The sequence below is a fragment of the Moschus berezovskii genome, chromosome 11 (assembly GCF_049115385.1).
Source record: "Moschus berezovskii isolate FMDL1 chromosome 11, NW_MosBer_1.0, whole genome shotgun sequence".
Lineage (NCBI taxonomy): Eukaryota > Metazoa > Chordata > Mammalia > Artiodactyla > Moschidae > Moschus > Moschus berezovskii.
This window is the reverse complement of record NC_142470.1, coordinates 72680723-72695441: the sequence shown is the minus strand read 5'-3', so window position 1 is coordinate 72695441 and position 14719 is coordinate 72680723.

The window sequence follows — 14719 nt, the reverse complement described above, 5'->3', positions numbered from 1 at the left end:
ATCTATCTTGACTGGTGCAGGTGATGTGTGTGGAGACTAGGAAGAGGTACTTGAACTTGGACTGCACAAGACTCTATGTCAAGATGATTGTTGAGCCTTAAAGCTTAGACAAGAGGAGGGAGTTTTCATTAAGGGGATATCAGTGTGAAGAACCAGTTCAGAAAGAAAACTAGCAGAATTCATTAGTGATGAGATACTATTTTGCTGTTTCTGATTATATCATTATCTCTAGCTCTACTTCAGCATCTATACTTGAGTCTGCACCTACAAACATACATATGTTTGTATAATTTTACCTATTTCCCCTTTTAAAAAATAACCCATTTGCTTTGAAGAACAATGCTGTTTTGTCTTTATGAAGCTGAACTATGGCAACAATGAGGTAATAAAATAAAATACTGCTCTTCAATGTGTTTGTATTTTGTGTAATATTGGCTGCAGTTGAAATCTGTAAACAACGCCTTCTTAAGCTGACTGCTTTCCTGAAGAAAACAAATACTTCTTCAGTGAATACATTTCAGTGAACGCTTGTCTCTGGGGAACAAGCAGAAACCATATCCTTAGTACCAGGTTTCAATTGGCTAGCTGACACACTCGAATCCTCTGAATTAATGTCCTCGCCATCTTCCTAATACTGATGCAGTTGTGTAGATATTTGAGTGTGGGTTTTAATACCACAAAATATCTTCAGCTCTGGTGGTTTGGCTCCATCAAAGAAAGGGATGTGGCTCAAAGAAATGAATTCAAGAATCAATCTAATACTCATAGTGGTTGAAAACACAACCTAAAAGTTAATGTATATTGTGAATAAACAAACAAGGGGTGAAAAAATTCTAAAGCAATTCTGTTGCCTCTGAGTCTGTCTGCCTTCAAACTGGAGGACAATAGTTGTTCTCACCAGTTCTGATGCTAAAAATATGTACAAAAAATTAAAGAAGCAGTAAGTACACTAATGAAAATAGTAAAATAAGAGACTTCATTTTTAGTTCACAATGAAAGTACTTATGGTTTACACCTATAGATAAAATATATATTTTAAATAATCTACACAGGTCATTTTCTATGCCTAAAATTATCAAAATAGACCTGTGGATTACAGTGACAATTTCCCAGTTGTCATTTATGAATGAGAAAAACAAAAAACATTCACAGAGAAAGTCAATGACTCACCAAGTTCATATAGTTGTTTGATAAAATTATATTAAAATAGGTAAGCCCACGGATTTAATTTTAACATATCTCTGTAGGATTACTTTCTCAGTCTCTTTCTAGCCAGGAAATGTTCTAACTTAACCTCACCAAATCTCACTTTCTTCATATCCAAAGTGGGAATAATACTTAATATATAAATTTTGGCAATGATTTAATGAGATAATGAATGCAAAGTGTTCAGCACAGTATCAGATACCTAATGATCACTCAGTTCATGAAGATATTTTGGTCTGCTGTTGCTATGTAACAAAATACCCCAAATCCATTAACTTCAGTTCAGTTCAGTTCAGTTCAGTCGCTCAGTCGTGTCCGACTCTCCGCGACCCCATGAATCACAGCACGCCAGGCCTCCCTGTCCATCACCAACTCCCGGAGTTCACTCAAACTCATGTCCACAGAGTCGGTGATGCCATCCAGCCATCTCATTCTCCGTCGTCCCCTTCTCCTCCCGCCCCCAACCTTTCCCAGCATCAGAGTCTTTTCCAGTGAGTCAACTCGTCTCATGAGGTGGCCAAAGTATTGGAGTTTCAGCTTTAGCATCAGTCCCTCCAATGAACATCCAGGATTGATCTCCTTTAGAATGGACTGGTTGGATCTCCTTGCAGTATAACTTACAGCAACAAAATTCACTTATTATACCTCAGGTGTCTGTAAATTGACTGTGATTACCTGGGTGCTTCTGTTCAGTTTCCTCAAGCTTTGATAAAATTGCTTGCTCAGCTAATGACTGACAGGTAATGATAGTGTGTTAGCATGAAGCTTTTCTGGGGCCATCATCATCTCAGCTCCCCTCCATGTGATCTCTCTGTGTCATCTGGGCTTCTCTCTGCATGGTGAGAGAGAAAATATTAATATTGTACAAAAGCAAAACTGAGGATCTCTAAGGCCAAGTCCTTGAAATTAAACAAAATCATTCTCTTCACATTTTCTTGGTCAAATAAAGTCATTAGGTCAGCCAGATTCAAGAGAAGGAAAGAATAAACTATCCCTCCTACTGAGAAGTGTGGCAAACAATTTATAGTCACTTTTAATGTAACATAGTTTTCCCTCTGGCTACAAATTATTTATATCTTTCCCACAGACAAACATACATACACCGCCATATCAGTTTCCTAGGGCTGCCATAAAAAATACCACTAACTGGGTGACTTAAATCAGTAGGAATTTGTTGTCTCACAGTAGTTCTAGAGGCCAGGAGAAAAATTCGTTTTGAGCAGGACCATGGTGCTTCTGAAACCTAAGGAGAAGTATCCTGCCTTGCTTCTTCTGGCTCTTGAAGTTGAAATCCTTAGTGTTCTTTGACTTCCAGATGCTTCCCTGTAATCTCTGTCTCCATTATCACATGGCCATGTTCTCCCTCTTGCGTCTCTTCATACCAGTCACATTCGGTTATGGAGCCACGCACCCTACTCCACTGTGACCCCATCTTAACTAATTCCATTTACAACATTATTTCCAAAAAGATTATATTTCTGAGGTACTGGTAGTTAAGACTTCAACATAACTTTAGGAGGACACAGTACAACTCATAACACGATCCTGCATGTAACAGAACATTGCCTTCAACATGTGATTCCATTCCAACATAGAGGATTTTATATATCAGGCCCAGACACCTGCAGTTTGTGTCCTTAGGTGTCACTCCACGAACATGGTTCTAGTCATTCTGAAGACCTGGAAAATAAATGGACATTATTCCACCCACCCATTTGCAACATATTCAGTGCACAGGAAGCAGATAGGGACAGGAAAACCACAGTAGTCACTTCAGACAACAGTCACATCAAACAAGGGAAGATGGGAGGCCCAGAATAGTCACTAGGTCATATAGATTGTGAAACATAAGTGGGCATTTGCCATCAATCTCTCCTGCTTTGGGGAAAGGAAACGATCCTCAATCAGGGCTTGTTTTATTTACTGAGGGTAATTTTATTCACTGAGGGTATGTCTCCCTGGGTCTTGGCTCCATCCTCCGTGTCATGTGTGCAGCTATGTAAGAGTCTCAGCATTTTCCCTTTTGTCTTGATTTTCCTGTCAGTTTTAGTGTACCATCTCCTCAAAAAGACTGTGTGTGTTCTATAAATGAACTTTGACCCACTTCATGAGGCAAAGCCATACCTACAAATATCAGCTTTGCTACAGTGACTTCTCTTTATGGACTATGAATCAAGAGTGCAGTGAGATAACATCCAAGTCTGAGATGCCCTTTAGCTGAGATGGAGTCTCTGATCCTCTGCCTTAAATATTACCAAAGTCTTATAGACCCACCTGGGGTGTGATCTTGATCTTGTGGCCATAATTTACTGGCACTACTTGTTTTTTTGTTTGTTTTTTGTTCTTTTTTTTTTTTTTGAGGAACTTGCTGCCTAGAGATACTGTCCTGGAATCTCTATGTTTCCTTTACATTCTGTCTGAAAATTATATAATTCTTTATCTGTCTTCCTGTGATTATCATAAACAGCTGAAAGTTAGGACTTTTAAAATTCTACTTCAAAATCTTTTTCACTAGATCCAAAGCTAATTCAGTACATTTTCTTTTTTGAAAATTTTAAATGTATTCGTTTTTTAATTTAAGGATCTTTGCTTTTTACAGAATTGTGTTGGTTTCTGTCAAACATCAACATGAATCAGCTATAGGTATACATATGTCCCCTCTGTGTAGTCACATGAAACGTTTTTCCATTGGTACATACTATTTCACTATGGATTGAAAATAGAAAAGTGAAATAATTATCTACCTAATTTGTTTTCATAAACTGATATGGGAAAATGATGGATTGATACTTAATCTAAATGCCCAGTTTTTAAATAAAAATGATGTCAAGTAAAATTCCTCCTCTATAAACTGATCCTGTGATCTGGGTTATTTTCTTTAAATTATCCTTTATTTGTTAATAAAAACTGTTGGATGATACTGGAAGAATTGGGCACTTTCAAGGATAGCAATGTTAAAGAGGACATTATAGTAAAAACCTATGAAACATATTAATCATGCCATTTCAAGAGTAAAATGTTAGGAATAAACCAAATTTAACATATTGGTGCATGTATTCAAATATATGCTAGGTAGCCATTTTAAAACTATAACTCTAAATCTAAGAAGCTCTGAGAATCAGTTATGTTTGGTAAGTTTAAAAAAGATAGAATATAAAATTTTATATTCATTGATTATGGAAATTTTTTAAATCTATGGGAAAATAGATTAGAAAAGATCATAAAATTTAGAGAGCAAGGAACTTATTTTTTATTTATTTTTAATTTTTATTTTATATTGAATAGTAATTAACAATGTTATATTAGTTTCAGGTGTACGGCAGAGTGAGTCAGTCATACGTATACATGCATCTGTTCTTTTTCAAATTCTTTTCCCACTTAGGTTATTAAAGAACAGAGTTCCTGTGCTATACAGTGGGTCCTCCTTAGTGTTTACCTGTTTTATATATAGTAGTATGTACAAGTCAATCCCAAACTCCCAATCTACCCATCCCCTCTCCACCCTTCCTCCATGGTAACCAGAAGTTCATTCTCTACGTCTGTGAGTCAGTTTTTGTTTTGTAAATAAGTTCATCTGTATCATTTTTTTCATGTTCCACATGAGGCTTCCCTGGTGGCTCAGAGGTTAAAGCGTCTGCCTCCAATGCGGGAGACCCGGGTTCGATCCCTGGGTCGGGAAGGTCCCCTGGAGAAGGAAATGGTAACCCACTCCAGTATTCTTGCCTGGAGAATCCCATGGACGGAGAAGCCTGGTAGGCTACCGTCCACGGGGTCGCAAAGAGTCGGACATGACTGAGTGACTTTACTTACTTGCATATAAGTGATATCATATGATATTTGTCTCTCTGTCTGACTTACTTCCCTTAGTATGATAATATCCAGTTCCTTCCATGTTACTGCAAATGGCACTATTTCATTCTTTTTAATGTCTGAATAATGTTCCATTTTATATATGTACCAGATGTTCTTTATCCATTCATCTGTTGATGGACATTTAGGTTGCTACCATGTCTTGGCTATTGTAAACAGCTCTGCAGTGAACATTAGGGTGCATTTATCCTTTTGAACCATATTTTTCTCTGGATATATGCCCAGTAGTGGGATTGCTGGATCATACGATACCTCTGTTTTTAGATTTTTAAGGAACTTCCATACTGTTCTGCACAGTAGCTGTACCAGTTTACATTCCCACCAACACTGTAGGAAGGTTCCCTTCTCTCCACATTGGAACATTGTTATATTTACTTCTTAAAGGCACTATTTCTCACTTATTGAAGTAACATAAACTTTAAAACATTAAGATTATTAGAATCTTATAAAATAAAATTTTCAGAGATTATGTGAATTGAAAAAATTTAATAGAAAGCTACAAAGAGGTTCCATATAAAGATATAATATGATATATGATAAATGGATATCACAAAATACTGTGAAGAAAACACAGGTAGCTTTTGGTATTAAAATTAAGAATTTTTGAAGTTCAAAAATGTAAGAATTATGTATAATGCAGATAGTCAAATCACAAATATATTTTGAACTTTTGATGAATTCAGTGTAGAATTTATTTCTTAAGTATTTTAGGAATACATCTTTCCCTGAATTTTGTGTATCACAGTATTTATACTATTTTCTTCTTTATGGCTTAGAAATTTGCCATCACTTTAAGAGATTCCAGTATTGTGGGATATAATTTTTCTGGTCTAGAGACATAAACTAGATAACCTGTCTTAATTGTTTTTTTCTAAACTCAACTTTATTTTCTTCCTAATCATGTTTGTTCTACTCTTAACATTTTTCTATTTAATTAAAAAATGTAATGTATCACCAATAGAGTTTAGGTGAAAATTGAACTCTTTTGTTTTTTTGTTTCTGGTGTGGTCATTGTTCATGAATTTGGGGTTTTAATTTTTTTCATTGTTTGAATCATATTTTTAATAATCAAAAGGCATTGGTTTGTATAATGAGTAATCATAAAATAAACCTTTCTTTGTAGTTTCTGAACTTCCTACAAAGATTATGACACTAATAATAAGATTTTTTTAAACTTATTGAAGAACACCATGGGGTATTGTTCAGTTACTGAATGATTATAAGTTATTGTCTAAAAGTTGGATATGCACTATGGTTACAACTCTATAAAATAATGTAGGGTATAGACAAGATCTTTAAGAAAGTATTTTGGGTATGACTGTTCTTATCCCAGAATTGGCAACTAGTGGTAAGTAATAAGAGGGGATAAATTCTCAACATTTATAGTTCAGTCTAAATGTTTATCTCGAGTTTATTAGTAAGTTGCTCAGCAGATTCTGTAATCCCAATCATTGCCTAGCCAATTCTTTCCTAGTTTCTCCAAAAATACTGGAAAGCAGGAGGAGAGGCATAGATGGAGTTTTAGGACATATGATCTTCTTAAGAGAAATCCCCTTCACCCCAGTTGGAGGGACCTGCAAAATGAGAAGGCACATTTTCCCTACCTAGAGGGCAGGTCACTGAGGGTAGATTTATAGGCCCATCTTAGAGCTGCTCTTGGCATAGACATGGGAGTAGAGTGATTCATGGTGATACTATATTGGGAAAACTTGTCAAGTGTTCCCAGAAGTTTAGGGTCATATGTAGGAAACAGGAAGAATAAAAGAAAGCAGGCCCCAGCAAGGGCTACAAAAGAAATTTATAATTATTGATAAACTGGATGCTATAAGACATGAGACTCTTAGAACAAGTCCAGAGAGGGAACAGTTCATAGTCTTGAAAACAAGGTATGATCCTGGGGTTGGAAAGCCAACCCCAGACTGTTTCTCAACTGGCATCTCAGAGTCACATGTTTTACATATCTGGTGGAAAAACTATATATAAGAATATTAGTCTTAGTTATTGATTTGTTATTGATTACTGTTTCTTAGTTACCCAGTGGTTAATGATCACTTTGTTCTTTGGCCCTGAAGGCCACATGAGTTATAGCTTAGCTCCCCACATATTCTTTCCTTGACAGCTGAAAGTATAATAAAGCTGGCTTGGGTTCAGTTTCGGAACCTTCACCTTGGAGCAGAGTTGGTCTCCTGATCCTCGCTTTTCACTGAATTCTTGTATCTTGTTTCTCATTCTCCTGCCATATCGTGCTTTTGGAAACCCTGCTTGTTGAGCCGGTCTTGACAGTCATACATGAAGAAAGAAGGTGGAATCTCTTACCCACCTGGATGTTTCTAAGTACGGGAGGCTTGAGGGAGTAGACCTCTGCCTTAGGGCCTGTAAGAGACTATAGTATAGTGGACCTAGGGAAAAGTGTCTCCCATTTCCGTTAAAGGACATACAAGAGGAACGCACTGATCTCTGGTTCCAGATAAAGGAGGATTAAGTTTGGAGAGATGAAGGTAATACAGTAGGCATTGTTGGATCTACAACAAAATATGCCACCCTGTAGTCCATACCATGATTTGAGGCTTGAATATGGTTGTCAGATAATGATTAAATTTCCTAATTCCATTTGTAATAGCCAAGTAACTAAGGTCATATCAATAATTGTAAGTCAAAGTGATGTACACTTCTGCCTCACTTCCTTGAGAGGAAATTTCTGAGACTAGTCCTTGATTTGTCTCCCTCTCTGATGGTAGTATGACAGTGTCCAGGAACACATGAACCTGAATCAGAGCTACCTTGTAACACCCACACTAGACCATACTGGACCAGTGTGCAAGGGGGAAGTAAATTTTTGTTTTGTGTGAACTATTAATTTTTTTTAACTAGAGCACTTTTTATAGCATATCTTCGCTAATCCAGATAGCATAAACTTTGGTCTAAAAATTTGATAGGATAACTGGACTACCAGCAGGACATAGAGACAATATAACTAGCTACTCAAATAGATAGGTATTTTGGTGCATCTAGCAAAGTGAAGCCACCTATGAAAACAAATGACAGATACGCATGTTCTTTTGAACAGTGAAATATTCTTTTGACTCTAATTGATAAGATTGTTGTAAACTATCTGAAACTCTTAACTTGACCCACTCCACAATGTTATGGAGAATTCCAGGAACAGAGTAGGGAGAAGAATGAAAATCTCCAGGGAGTATACCAATCATTAAACTGAGATTTTGGGTTTGCAGAGCCAAGACATAGCTATGGGGGAATGCCAGCGAAGAGCATTAAAGAAACATTAGTCTGACTTATAATAAGAGTTTCCATCCAAATCCATCTACCAAATCAAGTGAATCTGCAATAAATATAAGACAACATGCAGCAGTCTCTCTCCAGGGAAATCTGGCATATTCCCACCAGACAGGATTGTTCTGCACAGCAGCCCTTTTACAGGAAGGATGACAACTTGTCTGTCTCTGCCTGCTGGGATCAGATCAGCATGTCAGCTGTGCTACCAGTCAGGGCTCCTCTTCATACTAACTAAGGTGACAGTTTGCCATAAGGAAAAATTCTCTCAGCCAGACCATCCAAGAACAGGGCACTAAGAATAAGTTCAGACAACAGAAATAAGATAGGAAATTTCTCAAAACATGTACTATAGGAGACTTTTAAAACTCAAAGTTCCAAAAAACATATCATGTCAAGGTTCTTTAGTAACAAGATATCCTTAGTAAAAGTATTAATTTATCTAGGAATAATTTGTGTTCTTATTACTTAGTGTCTCAGACTGTAAAGAATGAACCTGCAGTGCAGGAGACCTGGGTTCAATGCCTGGTTTGGGAAGATCCCCTGGAGAAGGGAATGGCAACTCACTCCAGTAGTCGTGTCTAGAGAGTCCATGGACAGAAGAACTTGGTGGTCTACCATCTATGGGATCACAAAGAGTTGGACATAACTAAGTGGCTAGTACTACTTTCATACTTAGTCAGAGATAGTGAGCCAGAAATTGAACTAACTTAACTGTCTGAAGCCTTACAGGTTTGAATTTGTTTCATACCTTCAGTCATGTCTCATATGTTAATTTTTTTGTCTCATTTTTGTCTCATATGTTAATTTTTTGTCTCATTTTTGTCTATTTTTGTCTCATATGTTAATAAAAATAATAGTTCAGTTCAGTTCAGTTCAGTTCAGTCGCTCAGTCGTGTCCGACTCTCCGCGACCCCATGAATCACAGCACGCCAGGCCTCCCTGTCCATCACCAACTCCCGGAGTACACTCAAACTCATGTCCACAGAGTCGGTGATGCCATCCAGCCATCTCATTCTCCGTCGTCCCCTTCTCCTCCCGCCCCCAACCTTTCCCAGCATCAGAGTCTTTTCCAGTGAGTCAACTCGTCTCATGAGGTGGCCAAAGTATTGGAGTTTCAGCTTTAGCATCAGTCCCTCCAATGAACATCCAGGATTGATCTCCTTTAGAATGGACTGGTTGGATCTCCTTGCAGTATAAGGGACTCTCAAGAGTCTTCTCCAACACCACAGTTCAAAAGCATCGATTCTTCGGCGATCAGCTTTCTTCACAGTCCAACTCTCACATCCATACATGACCACGGGAAAAACCATTGCCTTGACTAGACGGACCTTGGTCAGCAAAGTAATGTCTCTGCTTTTTAATATACTATCAAGGTTGGTCATAACTTTCCTTCCAAGGAGCAAGCGTCTTTTAATTTCATGGCTGCAATCAGCATCTGCAGTGATTTTGGAGCCCAAAAAAACAAAGTCTGACACTGTTTCCACTGTTTTTCCATCTATTTCCCATGAAGTGATGGGACCAGATGCCATGATCTTTGTTTTCTGAATGTTGAGCTTCAAGCCAACCTTTTCACTCTCCTCTTTCACTTTCATCAAGAGGCTTTTGAGTTCCTCTTCACTTTCTGCCATAAGGGTAGTGTCATCTGCATATCTGAGGTTATTGATATTTCTCCCAGCAATCTTGATTCCAGCTTGTGCTTCTTCCAGCCCAGCGTTCCTCATGATGTACTCTGCATATAAGTTAAATAAGCAAGGTGACAATATACAACCTTGACGCACTCCTTTTCCTATTTGGAACCAGTCTGTTGTTCCATGACCGGTTCTAACTGTTGCTTCCTGACCTGCATACAGGTTTCTCAAGAGGCAGGTCAGGTGGTCTGGGATTCCCATCTCTTTCAGAATGTTCCACAGTTTATTGTGATCCACACAGTCAAAGGCTTTGGCATAGTCAATGAAGCAGAAATAGATGTTTTTCTGAAACTCTCTTGCTTTCTCCATGATCCAGCGGATGTTGGCAATTTGATCTCTGGTGCCTCTGCCTTTTCTAAAACCTGCTTGAACATCTGGGAGTTCACGGTTTACATACTGCTGAAGCCTGGCTTGGAGAATTTTGAGCATGACTTTACTAGCGTGTGAGATGAGTGCAATTGTGCGGTAGTTTGAGCATTCTTTGGCATTGCCTTTCTTTGGGATTGGAATGAAGACTGACCTCTTCCAGTCCTGTGGCCACCGCTGAGTTTTCCAAATCTGCTGGCATATTGAGTGCAGCACTTTCACAGCATCATCTTTCAAGACTTGAAATAGCTCAACTGGAATTCCATCACCACCACTAGCTTTGTTCGTAGTGATGCTTTCCAAGGCCCACTTGACTTCACATTCCAAGATGTCTGGCTCTAGGTCAGTGATCACATTATCGTGACTATCTTGGTCGTGAAGATCTTTTTTGTACAGTTCTTCTGTGTATTCCTGCCACCTCTTCTTAATATCTTCTGCTTCTGTTAGGTCCATACCATTTCTGTCCTTTATCGAGCCCATCTTTGCATGAAAAGTTCCCTTGGAATCTCTAATTTTCTTGAAGAGGTCTCTTGTTTTTCCTATTCTGTTGTTTTCCTCTATTTCTTTGCATTGATCACTGAGGAAGGCTTTCTTATCTCTCCTTGCTATTCTTTGGAACTCTGCATTCAGATGCTTATATCTTTCCTTTTCTCCTTTGCTTTTCGCCTCTCTTCTTTTTACAGCTATTTGTAAGGCCTCCTCAGACAGCCATTTCGCTCTTTTGCATTTCTTTTCCATGGGGATGGTCTTGGTCCCTGTCTCCTGTACAATGTCACGAACCTCCGTCCAGAGTTCATCAGGCACTCTATCAATCAGATCTAGTCCCTTAAATCTATTTCTCACTTCCACTGCATAATCATAAGGGATTTGATTGAGGTCATATCTGAATGGTCTAGTGGTTTTCCCTACTTTCTTCAATTTAAGTCTGAACTTCGCAATAAGGAGTTCATGATCTGAGCCACAGTCAGCTCCTGGTCTTGTTTTTAAAAATAATAGTAGTCGTGGTTATTACGATCTTTGGGAATAAAAGAAATGTGATGCTATTGAAATGTGATGGATGGTTCAATTGGTTCTTTACAGTATTCACATCCACAGAATGGTTCCCCTCGTGAGTATCCTGAGAATAATACATTTTAAGTTTTCTAAATTCAACATTTTAATAAAACATTAGTATTGTCATATAGTGTTTGCCAATACCCAAAAGTCCTGTCCTTTTGTTCAATATTTCAGTGAATAAAATTAAAAAACACTATGGACCCAGGTAAATAATTCATTTATGAGGAAACCAGATTACAATGATATACTTCCCCTAACACTGGTACAAATGTATTAGATGATGTTTCTATGTAGATTCTTAATTTGCTACAGAGAAGTACACATCCATATGAATTTGAACGAACATCACTACTCGGTTTTGGGTGTTTTTATTGTGTTTTGTTTTTCGTAATCTTAGATGAGAAGTTTGTCTTGTGCAAGAGCAAACACCACTCTCCCTCAAGTAATATAAATAGAAAATCATCCATCATGTATATTTTTCCGTAAGTAATATTATAAGGCAAAACCAGCTTTGCTAAGATACTGGATCCACTGGGTTCTGAGAATCTATCAGTGTCCCCCTCCCCAAAACACTGAGTTGAGTTCTTATTAAGTGAGGATGTGAGCAAAAAGTACAGCTCAGTCTGAAACACAGCACCCCAAAGATTACATATTAGGAAGGTAACATTTCATTCTGGAGAACTCTATAAGTATGTGTTATTTTGTTTCTATATGTTAGCACTGTTACTAAAGAAAATAAGAAACAAGATCAGACTTCTCCAAAACTGAAACAAAAATCTTCAAAGGATGATTTGACAATCTATAAGGTTATAATATTTTACATGCATTTATATTATCCTTAATTGCATATCTTCTCCTTATCTGTCACTTGATAATGTTAAAGCATTCAGGATGTGTGAGCTTTGAGGACTAAACTGGAGGAGAAAAAAGAAAATAAAATAAGTGCCAGCACATCAACAAGAAAAAGGAACTTAAAATTGCCTGTATTTTTCCTCATTCAAGTTTTGAAGATGTAAATATGATAAACATTTCTGCTCTTAATCTTTCATCTTAAATTTTTAGACAAACCTTAGTATGTACCACTGGTTAACATATTTTTAAGATTTTCTTTCTTTCTTTTTTTTTAACTGAAGTAAATTTTGTTCATTTTGAAAAACATTAAAAATAAAAAAGTAATATATAAAGTATATACCACCTCTTAACACAATTGTCCACTCAGTTAAAACAGAATCTTTTCTGCTTCTACTGCTTTTCTAGAGGAGCATTTTTCCTACCCCAGTCTTCTGTCCTCTTTCTAGGCCTTCCTGCACTCCAGCTCAGAAGCAGAATGATTGGAAGAATAATAGGAAGAGTAAGTTGGCATATTTGCCTCTTGTCTTCTCACCTCAGGTATTGCTACCCGTCTTGGGGGTGGTTAGGGAAGCTTCCCACATGTGGGCAAACCTGCTGAATTGTGGGGTTCAGTTCACAGTTCCAAGGACACTGACACTAAGCCATACCCCGACACTTGGTTATTATCAACACGAAAAGAGCTGCCATCGACAGTTCCCAGTTTTGTTTCTCAACTTGTTTAAGACTATAGGGGTGCCATTTATCTGATCTCCTAAGAGACCTGAACTCTTCTGCTTTTTGTTTTGTTTTTTTTTTTAATAATAGAGACACCTTAAAAAGTAACATAAAAAGCATACATTCTGATCATTGTAGCCCAGAATCTTGTAATTAGTCCTGCTCTTCATATGAATTGGTAAACTATTTTTAAGCTTTTCAGACTATATAGTCTTTTTCACAACTAATCACCTCTGTTTTTTTAGTGAGAAACTAGTCACAGACAATATTTAAATCAATGGATATTGCTGTGTTTCAATAAAAATTTATAGGGATAGGTGACCTCCAGATTTGGCTTATGGCCAAATTCAGATTCTTAGATAAGCTGTCCCTCTGTTCCTGAATTTTCATTTTTCTTTTTTTTTTTTTTTTGAGTCATATTATTTTTAATGAAGTAGCTGAATGAAATGTAATATATGAGGTCTAAGAGATTATATTCCATTCCATTGGAATTGATAATGTTAAAGCATTCAGGATGTGTGAGTTTTGAGGACTAAAATGGAGGAGAAAAAAAGAAAATAAAATAAGTGCCAGCACATCAACAAGAAAAAGGAACTTAAAATTGCCTGTATTTTTCCTCATTCAAGTTTTGAAGATGTAAATATGACTAAGCATTTCTGCTCTTAATGTTTCATCTATTAATAAAGGTAATTTAAAAAGGTAATTCCATTCCATTACCTTCCATGCAAGGTCTTTTCACTTCAAGAAAAGTGAAATAAGCTAATTAAGGCTGTAAATTTCTTTTATAAATAGTTTGAAGGGAGTCTGGGCAGAGACTGGGAGCTATCAAAGAAAAATTTCTCTGGACAGTGTTAAATAGGCAAGGAAGATTTTCAAGACTATTGCAATAGAGGAGAAAGAGTGAACTCAATGCCACCAATATAAAAGGCAGAAGGATTTTAAAGTGCTTGGTGAGCTAGTAGGAAACTACTGAAGGACATTAATGGAAAAGCTGATCAATGGGATGGGTTGGACACATTGAGTTATTACTAAGTTTGCAAATGTTTTTCTCTATGATTAAGCCATCTGTGGTTTCTAACTGCTGCCTATTGAAGTTAGATTTCTACCCTCCTACAGACACTAAGAGCTAAGGCTCTATCTTTCTTGATGTTTATACTTCAAAGGGATAGCTACCAGGTTGTTCAGAAAGACATTCCTGGGTTATAAAACTGATATGAGCCTAGAAGATTTATATACACTTCAAAGGGGGATCAGGAAAGAATTTGCAATTACAACTTTTTAAAAGTAAATGCTCTAAAAAAAGGAGGTAAAGGCCTAGACTTAGCAAGAACCCTGTCTAAAGTTTGTGTATGCATGCTAAGTTGCTTCAGTTGTGTCCAACTGCAGTTGTGTCCAACTCTTTGAGACTCTATGAACTGTAGCCCACCAGGTTCCTCTGTCCATGGGATTCTCCAGGCAAGAATACTGGAGTGAGTTGCCATATCCTTCTCCAAGGGATCTCCCCAACGCAGGGATTTAACCCCCGTCTCTTCCATCGCCTGCATTGGCAGGCAGGTTCTTTACCACTAGCACAACCTGGGAAGCCCAAAATTTAGTTTAGTTAAGCTAAAGGAAGCCTTAATCCTGTCTTGGCCAGAACTGATCAATACCACCTGTATACTTAAATTTCTTTT